At 44.2% G+C, this 13650-nt stretch overlaps 2 non-coding genes across 2 annotated transcripts; both read right to left on the bottom strand.

Moving 5' to 3' along the window:
- Window positions 1–1133: 1133 nt before the first annotated feature.
- LOC120253577 lies at window positions 1134–1240 on the bottom strand. Its single transcript, XR_005534329.1, has one exon. It is a non-coding gene; the product is annotated as a small nucleolar RNA R71 (small nucleolar RNA).
- Window positions 1241–5342: 4102 nt separating this feature from the next.
- On the bottom strand, window positions 5343–5449 carry LOC120253576. Its single transcript, XR_005534328.1, has one exon. It is a non-coding gene; the product is annotated as a small nucleolar RNA R71 (small nucleolar RNA).
- Between the last annotated feature and the right edge of the window lie 8201 nt (window positions 5450–13650).

The following is a 13650-nucleotide window of genomic DNA, read 5'->3' as shown; positions in this document are numbered from 1 at the left end:
GATTTATCACTTGGAATCCCTAGAACTTATTGCAATTCTTTGCGAGTGCGAGGTTGAGAGGTTATTCAATCTCTCCTCCGGGACATGTATAGAGTTAGGCATGGTTGACCTTAGATTTGAGACTATGTAATTAAGGATTTCCGTGACTCACTTGCATTGATTAGAAAGCATAATAGAGGGTTCTTGCACTTGAAATGATTGTCCTAGGTGGAGGAATATCCGGGTAACCCATCTTTATCGATTGTCTTACAGTCTTCTTTACTTGTGCTCTTTTACTTGTTGTTTTTACTTTTTGAGAATTGAACCATTGTCACACATATCACTATTCATCTTTCACATAGCTAAGAAGCGAATTACGTGTTTTTATTCCCTACTCCCTGTAGATACGATACCCGCTCATCAGGGATTATTACTTCGACAAACCCGTGCACTTGCGGGATATACGCAAGGTGATCTTGTCAAATTTTTGGCGTCGTTGCCGGGGAGTGGGCATTTAGAGATACTTTGCATTTTGTTTTCTTAGCTATTTTACCATACATTCTATTTCATATCTTCTTTTTCTATCATCGTTCTGATTTCTTTTTCCTTCTTTTTGGGTGCAGCTCTAGGTTATGACCGGAGGGAATCCCTCAACATTGATTGTAGGAGATCCTGAGGTTGAACGTACACTTAGAAGAAAAGGGAAAGAGCCTGTACAAGAATAGTCTAATCCAGCTGATTTGGAAGTAGAAGAATCTGAAAACATAGCAGAACAGAATAAGCAACAATGAACATTATCTGATTATGCCAGACCTTCAGTGTTGGGGACACAATCGAGTATTGTGTGTCCCCTAATTACAGCTCAGAACTTTGAGTTGAAGTCGGCTTTCATCCACATGTTACAGCAATCCACCCAGTTCAATGTTTTGGCCGATGAGGATCCAAACAGTCATACAGAGAGTTTTCTTGAGGTGTGTGATATGCTAAAGGTAAACGGAGTGTCGGATGATGCCATCAAGTTGCGAACCTTCCCATTTTCCTTAAAGGGGAGAGCAAAGCAGTGGCTACACTCATTACCTAGAGCATCAATTACCACATAGGAGGAGATGGTAGAAGCTTTTCTTTCCCGTTATTTTCCTCCCAGAAAATCCGCAAAGCTTAGGAATGAGATCTCATTCTTTGTTCAGTTCGAATTGGAGTCTCTATTTGAGACATGGGAAAGGTTCAAGGAGCTCCTGAGAAAGTGGCTGCAACATGGATTTCGAGTGGATGATTGTTCGGGACCTTTTTACAATGGTTTGAACCCGAGTACAAAAGCAACTCTTAGATGCGGGCGATGGGAGGTACCTTAGGTAGCAAGACCCCCGATGAGGCCCGTCGGTTAATTGAAGAAATAGGGTTAAAGCAGACTACCAATGCAATGATAGGGAGAAGAAAAAAAGGTGGCGGTCTCCATGAGATAGATCGAGTAACTTCATTGGTGGCTCAAGTGGAAAATTTGAGTGAAGTTAGATCTTGAACTTCAAATAGAGTAGCGGCCATGACAAATTATATGGTATGGTAGAGGACATGCTCTCTCCGATTGCCCGATCTCTATTGAGTCGATGCATCTTCGATTTGAGAATGTTAATTTTGTAGGTAATGGCATGAGACCTCAAGAAAACCCATATAGAAATACCTACAATCCGGGTTGGAAGAATCATCCAAATTTCTCATGGAATAATCACGGTCCACCAAAGGCCATGGGGCCACCGGGTTTCCAACCACAACAAGAAGCCCCGCATGTGGAAAACAAAGTTTCGGGGTTTGGAAACCGAATGAATGATTTGGAGAAGGCCTTGACTAGATTTGTGCAATCTACAAATACAAGGTTTGAATCAGTCGAGGCTACACTTCGCAACCACACAGCCTCTTTGCATAACCTTGAAAAATCGGGAGGGCAAATTGCTAAGTCTCTTCTACGAAGGCCATATGGAAGCTTGCCGAGGCAATACGGAGACCGACCCTAGAGAGCATGTGAAGGCGATCACTTTGAGAAGTGGTCGTGAGGGTTGAAGGTGAGGCTTACGGTGAGAAGCCAAAAGAACACACACCCGAGGTTATAGAGGTGGAAGAGGGAACAAGCAAAGAGAAAGAAGTAGCACCCCTACCTTTCAAGCCAAGAATGCCTTATCCCTCTGGATTGAAGAATGACCAAGGGGATAAATAGTACAAGATGTTTTACGAGTTTGTTCAAAGCAACTCCACATCAATATTCCTTTTTGTTGAGGCATTGGCTCAAATACCTAATTATGTGAAGTTCTTGAAAGGCTTGTTGACCAACAAGAGGAAGTTGGAGGAGAGTACTTCAGTGATTCTAGATGATTCATGCTCGGTGGTGTTGTAAAGGAATATACCGAGCAAGAAGAAAGACCCGGGAAGCTTCATCATTCCGTGTAGCATTGGCAATATGGGTGAAGAAATGGCATTGGCGAGACTCGAGGGGCCGACATCAATGTCATCTTTGTAGACTTAGTGGTGCTATACTGACGAGGGAGGATGCTGATGTACCCTTCATACTTGGGAGGCCGTTCTTACAGAACTCCAAGGCATTGATTGACATGGACGACGGAGAACTAACTTTGAGAGTTGGAGATGACAAGCTCACATACCCGCCCTTCTTTGAAGCCATGCGCCATTCTCTTGATTTTTGATGACACTTTATATTTTTCTAGACACTCACTGATGAGATTGTTGATGAATACATGCAAGAAATGTTCAATCCGGACTGTACAAGGGTTTTGTTTCGAACAAGAGGATGATTATGAAGAAGTAATGATGCTTGGTTCGACGGAAAAAAAGTCCCATCTACCCGGGGATCTTGAAGAAGGTGCTTTGTAAAATGAAGAGGGGCTAGGAGACGCCACTTTGGAAAGCAGCTCCAAGGGCTGTTGGAGACGTACGTGAACCGAAAAAGTTGTATGAACCATTGGTAGGTAGCCCCAAGTCCGATAATACACCCTCTACCTTCAAGAGATTGTGCTCATCATGCTTCCAAGTCATGGGTAAGAAGGCAACATTCATCAATATGCCCCCGTGAGGTAAGAGAAGGTATGTTAAGCTTAGTGACGTTAAAAATGTAGCTATCTTGTACCCAAAGCGTTTTTCTTTTTAGTCGAATAATGTAGTATTTTGCATGTATAAATTGTTGAGTGTTGGTGTCTTGATTTTTAGATGCTTGTGCTATGATTTTATTTGAGGTTTTGAGTATTCATCGTGTGTTTTCATGTGGATTTGGCGAAGTTGGGTCGTTTGAGCTTTATTTCATGTTTTTCCCATGGGTAAAAACTTGCATAACAAAGGCGAGGGCTACGAGTGTGTAAACATGTTCACAAATTTCCTATAGAGCTGCGAGGGTTTTTCTAAAGGCGACCGGGGAAAAAGCGCATCGTCGTGTAGTATTTCAACACGCGGTGGACTTACAGCTGCGAGCTCATCCGGAGAAGGCGCGCGGGCGTGCGGCTACTTTGTGAATAACCATGCGACTATCTCACGCCTGGTGGGTAATTTACGCACGGGCATGTGATTTTCTGCGAGTTTGGCGAGATTATCCCGAGAGACACGAGGGCGTGAACTCGTCCACGTGGGCGACCTTGTGAACTTTCCTGCAGGCGTGGATAATTTCTGCATGCCTGTGCGAATCTCTACAGAGGAGCTCTCTCCATCCTGAGAAGGCACAGGGGCGTGCGTTTCCCCCTGTAAAGTGGACCTGTGAATGTCCACGCCCGTGTGGCATTTCTGCATGGGCGTGAGGAACACTTAGGAATTTTCTCGGATGTCTAGAGAAGCCACAAGGGCATGCGGCTGCCCCTGTGGGTCAGGCGCACGGGCGTGGGTATTTTCCACATGCCCGTGCGAGAGCATTCAAAGTCAAAATGGCATTTTCACGAGGCGCTGCAGGGCGTGCACCGCCTCTGTGCGGTTTTTCTGTGGAGGCGCTGCGGTGCGTGTGTAACTTCCGCACGCCTTGGGTAAATCGCGAGAATTCTAAGAGGCATAAATTTTTTTCTTTAAAAATCCTCTCGATTTCTCTTCCTCTTCATCTTCAACCACTTGAAAACCGCTCCTGATTAATTTCCTGGCCGTTGATCGTTGTGTTACGGGGATTTCAAGCAAATTTTCGTACTGAATTCAAGGTTTTCATACCTATCTTTTTCTTTTCTTTCGGTGAATCTTTAATCCCTCCTCTATTTGCCATTTCTTGTTTTAGTAAATTAAACAACTTGAGTTGCGTTAAATTTTGATTTAAAAGGGTCTATGCATGTTTAGAGAGCATTTTAAGAGGGTTTTACATTGTATTTTTTTTTTGTTTTTGAAAATAGAAATGCTATCGTGCGGTGTAATTAAGGATTTACACGGCTCACCATTGCATTGATTAGGAAGCATAATAGAGGGTTCTTGCACTTGAAACAATTATCCTAGGCGGAGCATTATCCAGGTACCCTATCTTTATCGATTGCCTTACCCCTTTCTTTACTTTTGCTCTCTTACTTGTTTTTTTTATTGTTGAGAATTGAATCATTGTCACACTTATCATCATTGACCATTCACATAGCTAAGAATTGATTTAAGTATTTCTATTTCCTATTACCTGTGGATTCGATACCCTCTCATCCGGGATTATTACTTCGACAAACCCGTGCACTTGCGGGATTTACGCAAGGGGACCTTGTCAAGTTTTTGGTGCCGTTGCCGGGGAATAGGCGTTTAGAGATACTTTGCACTTTGTTTTCTTAGCTATTTCCCCATACATTCTATTTCCTATCTTCTTTTTCTATCATCGTTCTGATTTCTTTTTTCTTCTTTTTGGGTGCAGCTCCAGGTTATGGCCCGAGGGAATCCCTCAACATTGATTGAAGGAGATCCTGAGCTTGAACATACACTTAGAAGAAAAGGGAAAGAGCCTGTACAAGAATAGTCTAATCCAGCTGATTTGGAAGTAGAAGAATCTGAAAACATGGCAGAACAGAATGAGCAACAGTGAACATTATCCGATTATGCCAGAACTTCAGTATTAGGGACATAATAGAGTATTATGCGTCCCCCGATTACAGCTCAGAACTTTGAGTTGAAGCACATCACGGCATTCAATGGTTTGGCCGATCGAGGATCCAAAGCAGTCACATAGAGAGCTTTCTTGAGGTGTGTGATATGCTGAAAATAATTGGGTGACGGATGATGCCATCAAATTGAGAGCCTTCCCATTTTCCCTAAAGGGGAGAGCGAAGCAGTGGCTACACTCGTTACTTAGAGCGTCAATTACCACGTGGGAGGAGATGGTGGAAGCATTTCTAGCTCATTATTTCCCTCCTGAAAAATCAGTAAAGCTTAGGAATGAGATCTCATCCTTTGTTCAGTTGGAATTGGAGTCTCTATTCGAGACATGGGAAAGGTTCAAGGAGCTCCTGAGAAAGTGCCCGCAACACGGATTCCCAGAGTAGATGATTGTTCAAACCTTTTACAATGATTTGAAGACGAGTACAAGGCAACTCTTGGATGCGGCAGCAGGAGGTACCTTAGGTAGTAAGACCCCCCATGAGGCCCGTCTATTGATTGAAGAAATGGGGTTAAATAGCTACCAATGGAATGCTAGGGAGAAGAAAAAGGTGGCCGGTCTCCATGAGATAGATGTGGTAACTTCATTGGCGGCCCAAGTGGAAACTTTGAGTAAGAAGTTAGATCTTCTAACTTCAAATAGAGTGGCGGCCGTGACTAATTGCACCGGGTGTGGTGGAGGACATGCTCCCTCTGATTGTCCGATCTCTATTGGTGATGTTTCTTCGGTGGAGAATGTTGATTTTGTAGATAATTGCATGAGACCTCAAGGAAACCCATATAGTAATACCTACAATCCGAGTTGGAAGAATCATCCCAATTTCTCATGGAGTAATCAAGGTCCACAAAAGGCCATGGGGCCACCGAGTTTCCAACAACAACAACAAGCCCTCAGGTGGAAAACAGAGTCTTAGGTTTGGAAACCCGAATGAGTGACCTAGAGAAGCACTTGACTAGATTTATACAATCTGTAAATACAAGGTTTGAATCATTCGAGCCTACACTTCGCAACCACACCGCCTCGTTGCATAATATTGAAAATCAAGTGGGGCAAATTGCGAAGTCTCTCTCTGAAAGGCCACAAAGAAGCTTGCCGAGCAATATAGAGACCAATCCTAGAGAGCACGTGAAGGCGATCACTTTGAGAAGTGGTCGTTAGGTTGAAGGTAGGCTTCTGAGTGAGAAGCCAAAAGAACACGCACCCGAAGCTATAGAGATTGAAGAGGGAACAAGCAAAGAGAAAGAGGTGGTACCCCCACCTTTCAAGCCAAGAATCCCTTATCCCTCTAGATTGAAAAATGACCAAGGGGATGAACTGTACAAGAAGTTCCTGAGTTTGTTCAAGAAACTCTACATTAATATTCCTTTTATTGAGGCATTGGCCCAAATGCCTAAGTATGTGAAGTTCTTGAAAGACTTGTTGACTAACAAGAGAAAGTTGGAGGAAAGTGCTTCAGTGACTTTAGATGCTTCATGCTCGGCGGTATTGTAAAAGAACATGCCGAACAAGAAGAAAGACCCGGGAAGCTTCATCATTCCGTGTAATATTGGCAATCTAGGTGAATAAATGGCATTGGCGGACTCAGGGGCCAGTATCAACGTCATGCCATACACCTTCTTTCAAAAGCTAGGCTTGGGTGAGTCTAGGCCTACTCGGATGACTTTGCAACTAGCGGACTGAACAGTGCGACATCCGAGAGGCATCATTGAAGACGTGCTTGTCAAAGTGGACAAGTACATTTTTCCGGTTGACTTTGTAGTGCTAGATGATGATGAGGATGCGGATGTACCCTTGATACTTGGGAGACCGTTCTTGCGGAATTCCAAAGAATTGATTGACATGGACGGCGGAGAGCTCACATTGAAAGTTAGAGACGACAAGCTCATATACCGCCTTGCTGAAGCCATGCGGTCTTCTCTTGATTTTGATGATACGTTAAATTTTCTAGACACTACTGATGAGATTATTGATGAATACATGCAGGAAATGTTCAATCCGGATCCATATGAAGGTTTGTTTGACCAAGAGGAGGGCAATGAAAGAAAGTAATGATGCTTGGATCAATGAAAAGAAGTACCATCTACCCGGGGATCTTGAAGAAGGTGCTCGAGAAAAATGAAGAGGGCTAGGAGACGCCACGGAAACACTCAAAGGCTGTTGGAGATGTCCGTGAACCCAAAGAAGTTGGATGAACCATTGCTAGCCGGTCACAAACCCGATAATACACCCTCTACCCTCATGCTTTCAAGCCATGGGTTAGAGGGCAACCTTCATCTATGAACCTCCGTGAGGTAAGACAAGGTACGTCAAGCTTAGTGACGTTAAACAAGCGCTTCTTGGGAGGCAACCCAAGTGTTTACTGTTTTCTTATTTTTAGTTAGGTTGTTTGCATCAATAAATTGTTAAGTGTTGGTGTCTTGATTTTTGTGATGCTTGTGCTGCGATTTTATTGTTGGTTTTTAAAGTCATTGTGTGTTTTCAAGTGGAATTGGCGAAGTATGGTCATTTGAGCTCTATTTCATGTTTTCACTGGTAAAATTTGCATAATAGAGCAGGCTCTGAGTGTGTAAACATGTTTAGAAATTTTCTGTAGAGCGTGCAGATTTTTCGAAGTCATTCAGAGAAAACACACGGGCGTGTGGAATTTCTGCATGCCCGTGGAGCTGCATTACGAGCTCAGCCAGAGAAGGCACAGGGGCGTGCGGCTGTCCTTGTGAACGACCATGCGACTGTCACACACCCGTGGGTAATTTCCGCACGGGCGTGTGAATTCCTGCAGAGTTGGGCGGATTTTGCCGGGAGCACACAGGGGCGTGGACTTGCCCCTATGGACAATCGTGTGAACTATGCACGGGCGTGGGTAATTTCGACACGCCTGTGGAAAACTCTACAGATGAGTTCTCTCCATCCCGAGAAGACACAGGGGCGTGTCACTGCCCCTGTGAGTTGGGCATGTGAATGTCCACGCCCGTGCGGAATTTCCGCATGGGCGTGTAGAACACTTGGTATTCTTCTCGGATGTTCAGAGAAGCCACAGGGGCGTGCGGCTGCCCCTGTGGGTCGGGCGCACGGGCGTGGGTATTTTCCGCACGCCCGTGTGAGATCATTCAAAGTTAGTGAAAGTTTTTCCCGAGAGCGCCAATGGGCGTCCACCTGCCCCTGTGAAGTTCTCCTGTGGGCGCCGCAGCGTGGGTAATTACCGCTGCCTTTGTGTGGATGCCGAGAACATCAAGGATCGCGAGTTCTTTTTAAAGAATATTAGTTTATCTCCCTTTTCACGACCTCTACTCGTCTAAAAACACTATCACATCATTCTCTGATTTCATAGCGCTAATTTGTTAGAATTTCTGCAAGGTTTTCCGGCCGGTTCTTCATTTTCTCATCCCATCTCGTCGGTAAGCCCTATTCATCATTTTCTTTGCCAATTCATGGTTTCCATCGATTAATCTAGCTAATAATGCTTCGTTTCTTCAACTAGAAAGATGATTAATGTTTAGAACGAAGTTAGAAGTATTTTTAAGTTGTATTTTTGGACTTTTGAAGCGTGGCCGTGCGGTTTTCACGCCCCGTGGATCCACACGGGCGTGCGGAAATTCCACACGACCGTGTGGATTTCTGCAGCATTATTTTATCAACTTGTTTGATCCATTTCATTTCAAATTTTACAGATTATGGCACCTCGATCGAAGAAGCAAGCTTTAAAGAGACCGCGTGAGTCATCCCCTAAGACTTAGGGCATGAGGTTTGCGATTCCAGAGCACCGGGTTTGCTATGAGCGCTTGTCGAAACTCCGTTTCGGGTAGGCTCGATTCCTGGACACGACTATACTACGAGATCTACAACAGGGAGATGAGCTCGCTATTGAGGTAGAGGATCTCGTTTCAGCAGGTGGTTGGTGGCAGTTATTGACAATTAGAGAGCCAGCCATTCGAGAGTTTGCATTGGAGGTGCTATCATCATTTGAGTTTGACAGATCGTACTCGAGCTTCGGCAGTTTAAACTCCATTCAATTCAGAATATTTGGACACCACCATAGCTTGAGCGTTACTCAGTTTTCAGTACTACTTGGCTTTTATGAGGAGGCATTCACAGATACGGAGGAGTACGCTCAGTTATCAACTGATTATCCTGGAACCTTGACCCCGCACAGAGCTTACAGAGTACTATATGGTTAGGGTCAGTAGGAGCGGGGGGTGTCCAAGGCCACGTGCCTTTCCCGACCTGTATACAGATATTTACATGCCATCATGAGTAGGTCGGTGAATGGTCGTGGTGATAGAACTAGTGTTCTAAGCCATCAGGAACTACTGTACTTGTACTCGATGGTGCAACGTGTACCGATTCACTTAGGGCACATCATGCCAGAGTACATCAAACATCACGGACACTATGCTAGACTGGGAGCGATCTTCTCGGGCCCCTACATTATGAGATTAGTACTGGGCATGGGTCTCTTGGACTCGATTCGTGGGGCCGAGAAGATGAGTATACCTGCCCCCCTGAGTCTAGAGACGATGAGATTGATGGGTATGATCCGCAGGGTTCGAACAGGAGTTTTTACTTTAGTTCTACCAGCTCCAGAGATAGCCGAGGATAGGGTGATGAAGCCGGGGCATCTCAGCCCGCTCCTGAGCGTCAACCAGCACCAATGGATACCGAGGCACTGACAAGATCCCCTTGCGTATATCCCGCAAGTACACGGGTTTGTCGAAGTAATAATCGCGGGTGAACGGGGTCGAATCCACAGGGAGTAGGCAGTAAAGACACTTAATTCGATTCTTAGCTATGTGGAATATCAACAATGATAAGTATAACAATTATTCAATTCTCAACAATTAAAAGCAACAAGTAAGAGAGCAAAAGTAAGGAGGAGGTAAGGCAATCGATAAAGATGGGGTACTCGGATGATGCTTCACCTAGGATAATCGCTTCAAGTGCAAGAATTCTCTATTATGGTTCCTAATCAATGCAATGGTGAGTCGTGAAAAATTCTTACATACATAGTCCCAAATCTAAGGTCAACTATGCCTAACTCTATTCATGTCCCGGAAGAGAGATTAAATAACCTCTCAACCTTTCACTTGAATAAAGTTGCAATGAGCTCTAGGGATTCCAGGTGATAAATCTCTTCCTAATAATAGACCTAACCCTTTGGTCCTGGCGGAAGGTCCCTAACCACAATTAAGCCGTAGATACTAAGACCGCCTCAATGCTTCACTCCGTTGCACGCGCAACTAAGCCTCAGCGGAGATTCATCCCTTATACCATTCACTCTATTATGGCCGCAAAGAACTCGAGGAACGGAGGTAGAATCTATCACATCGAAGGGGAAAGGGGATGCTCCTGTACCTCTCGACTCACCCTCTCAACCCTCTCCAACCTAGCTCTGTCTAACGCTCATGGTGTGTAACTCACTCACAAGGTTACCAACAAGAACTCTCAACCCTAGTGCCACTCTAGGGGAAATGTTCATACAATCAAGCATTCAAGGTTGGAACTCACAATAAACATCAATTTATTGAAAGCATAATAAAGAAGTTCAAACAAACGAATACATCCTATGGTTCACAATCACCCAAGTACCCACTAGGGGTTTAGCTCTCAATGGACCTAAGTACAATCAAAGAAATAGATTGTAAAAGCAATGAATCCATAAAGAAACCCCCCCCCCGATGGTCTTGTCGATGGTCTTGTGGAGAGTCCTCTACTCGTCGCAAGGGATCCTTTGTCCGGCCTAGGATACACCTCGCCGGATCGATGCTGACGAAAGCTCTCCCAATAACCTTCTTCCAAACGATGCGTGATGTCAGAGCTGTAGAACCTCTCCAAAAACATAGCCAATACCCCTCAAAACCCTAGCAGAAGCCCTCTCTCAAGTTGGGGAAAAGATGGAGAAAAAGAATACCAAAAATCGGGGCTCAATCGGCTTTAAATAGGGCTGGAATCGGGCAACTCCACGGGCGTGGACGCTACACGCGCCCGTGCAGAATTTCCACACGGGCGTGGATAATTTCCACACGCCCGTGTGGATTCTCTGTTTCTCTGATTTCTCAGCCGGCTGTGAACAATGTTGCTACAGTACTTGCAATTCCATACTTTCATCGGGGTAACGCAAACGGGCACACGTTCACGTCGTGAATCACTTGCTTCTTCAATGATATACATGTTGGTGGAGCTCTTGTTCTTATATGCATAAGTCGGAATGCTCGAGTGTGACTACCTTTGTGACCCTCCAAATGGATGTGCTCACTCGAATGCGAGGAGGTTGGCACACACTCTAGCATCTCACACCTGTCCTATATCTTCGCGTTTGAACCTTAGCAAGATCTCCTCCAAAATAGGTGCATTATGATCCACATTGGCCTATTTCCTTCATACTCGGCCCCACAACCCTACCTTCATAAAAGTAACATAAAAACACACATATTAATGTAAAAACTTGAGAAAAGTAATGCTCAACATAAGGAATGAACGCTTCGCATTCATATCGCACAAGCACTTATCAGGCACCTCCAGGGGCAGAGGAAACCTCCCCCGTGCGTATGTTTTCACCATCTCAAACTTATGATCACTTTGAGAGGCTTGAGAGCGCTTTGGGGGTGGTACGGACTGAGGTAGCGGAGGCTCGAGCCGAGATTGCAAAGATTAGGGCTACACAGGGCACTCAGTACACAGAGTTCATGGCACGTTTCGACGTATTACAGCAGATCTTAGAGCAAGACGTCGCCTCATCATTTGTCCTGCGGCTGAGGACTCCTCAAGCCACCTCAGTTCTTCCAGCACCCTCATCCCCTACCTTGGCACTGGTGGACCCACCATGTGCATCTTCACCAGCAGCAGCAGCAGCACCTGAGCCTGAGAGCGACACCGACATTTAACTTTTAGTTCTTTTTCTTTTATGCATTTTATTTTAGACTTGTTCACTCAGAAAGGATTCTCCTTCTGAGTTTATTTTCATTTTGCATCTCGAGTTGGATTCATTGTCTATCTTTTATATAAACTCGAGATATTTTGTTTTTGTTGAGCTTCACTGAACCCCCTCATGTATGTGTGAAGATGGTCTTGTCTTCTTAGGAATTGAGACTTAGTCATGGGCACGGCCAAGGTGCATAGGCACTTAGCCGTGTGAGCTTCACAACCCGTCGGAACGCTACCCGCATGGAATTAGCTTCATCAAACGCAACACTGGGAGTCAGGGGAGTATTGTTTTGATTGCTTCTCCCACATTTGCTTTTGAATGATATATATTTTGAGTGAGCTTGCATGTGTACATTGGGGACAATGTACAACTTAAGTGTGGGGGGAGTTTCATAGTGCACACATTCTTTTCTATTGTTCTTGATTGATATATGCTCACATAGCCAATGGCGGTTCACCTTAGTTGCAAGGATTATATTCTTGAGTTTAGGAGAATTTCTAACATTGAATGTTTTCATGCTCTAGTTTTGTTTGAATGTCTAGGAATTTTTGCCCGATTTATACTTGTTACACTACTCACTCATTAGACTCTTTTGGAAACTCAAGTTTGATGTTAAAGGGACTAGTTATAGTTCTTTCTTGTGTTGAATTTCAAAAAAAAAAAAAGCTTTATTGTTCATTTGTGCTTGTTGGGTGGAAAGAGCTACCACCAATGAAGTATGATGCTACTCTCATAAGTCGGATACTAGCTATGCCCTAATGAGAGAAAGAGCTATCTCATAGGATGAGTGAAATCTACCACTCCGGTAGAAAGAGCTACCACCTCGAAAGTGTGAAAGCCACCTAAGCGGCCGCTTTAGAGAGGGCTACCTTAGAGGATGTGTGAAGCTACTACCATCTTTGAAATTGTTGTTGCTTTTGTAGATAAATAAGTCCCTTATACTTAGAACTTTGAGGAGTATACCTTGGGTTGTTTTGAGTGAGTTCACACACATACACGATTTCGGGTTTGTTGTCCTTTTTTATTCAAGTTTTTAGCTAGAGCTTTGATTTTTTGTATTTAATGTTGAAATTTCCCTTACTTGTAGAATGCTCTCTCTGTACACTTTGGTGAACCTAAGGCCAAGCACTTCCAATATTTCCTTCATCTATGCACAAAATGTTTAATTTTTGCTTCAGGACAAGCAAAAGCTTAAGTGTGGGGGAGTTTGATAAGTGCTTGTGTGATATGCATGCGAAGCATTCTTTCCTTATGTTGAGCATTACTTTTCTCGGGTTTTTACACTAATATGTGTGTTTTTATGTTACTTTCATGCAGGTAGGGTTGTGAGGCCAAGTATGAAGGAAAGAAGCCAACGTGGATCACAATGCATCGAGTTTGGAGGAAATCTTGCTAAGGTTCAAATGCGAAGATATAGGTCGGATGTGAGATGCTAGAGTGTGTGCCAACCTCCTCATATTCGAGTTTGGTACATCTATTTGGAGGGGCACAAAGGCAGTCACACTTGAGCATTCCAACTCATGAACATAGAACAAGAGCTTCACCAACTTGCCTATCATTGAAGAAGCAAGTGATCCATGACGTGAACGTGTGCCCGTTTGCGTTACTACGATGTATGTATGGATTCGGGAAGCTATTCGGGACAGGAACTGTAGCA

This window comes from Dioscorea cayenensis, unplaced genomic scaffold, assembly GCF_009730915.1.
Source record: "Dioscorea cayenensis subsp. rotundata cultivar TDr96_F1 unplaced genomic scaffold, TDr96_F1_v2_PseudoChromosome.rev07_lg8_w22 25.fasta BLBR01000117.1, whole genome shotgun sequence".
Classification (NCBI taxonomy): domain Eukaryota; kingdom Viridiplantae; phylum Streptophyta; class Magnoliopsida; order Dioscoreales; family Dioscoreaceae; genus Dioscorea; species Dioscorea cayenensis.
This window is presented reverse-complemented; position numbering and strand designations above follow the sequence as displayed.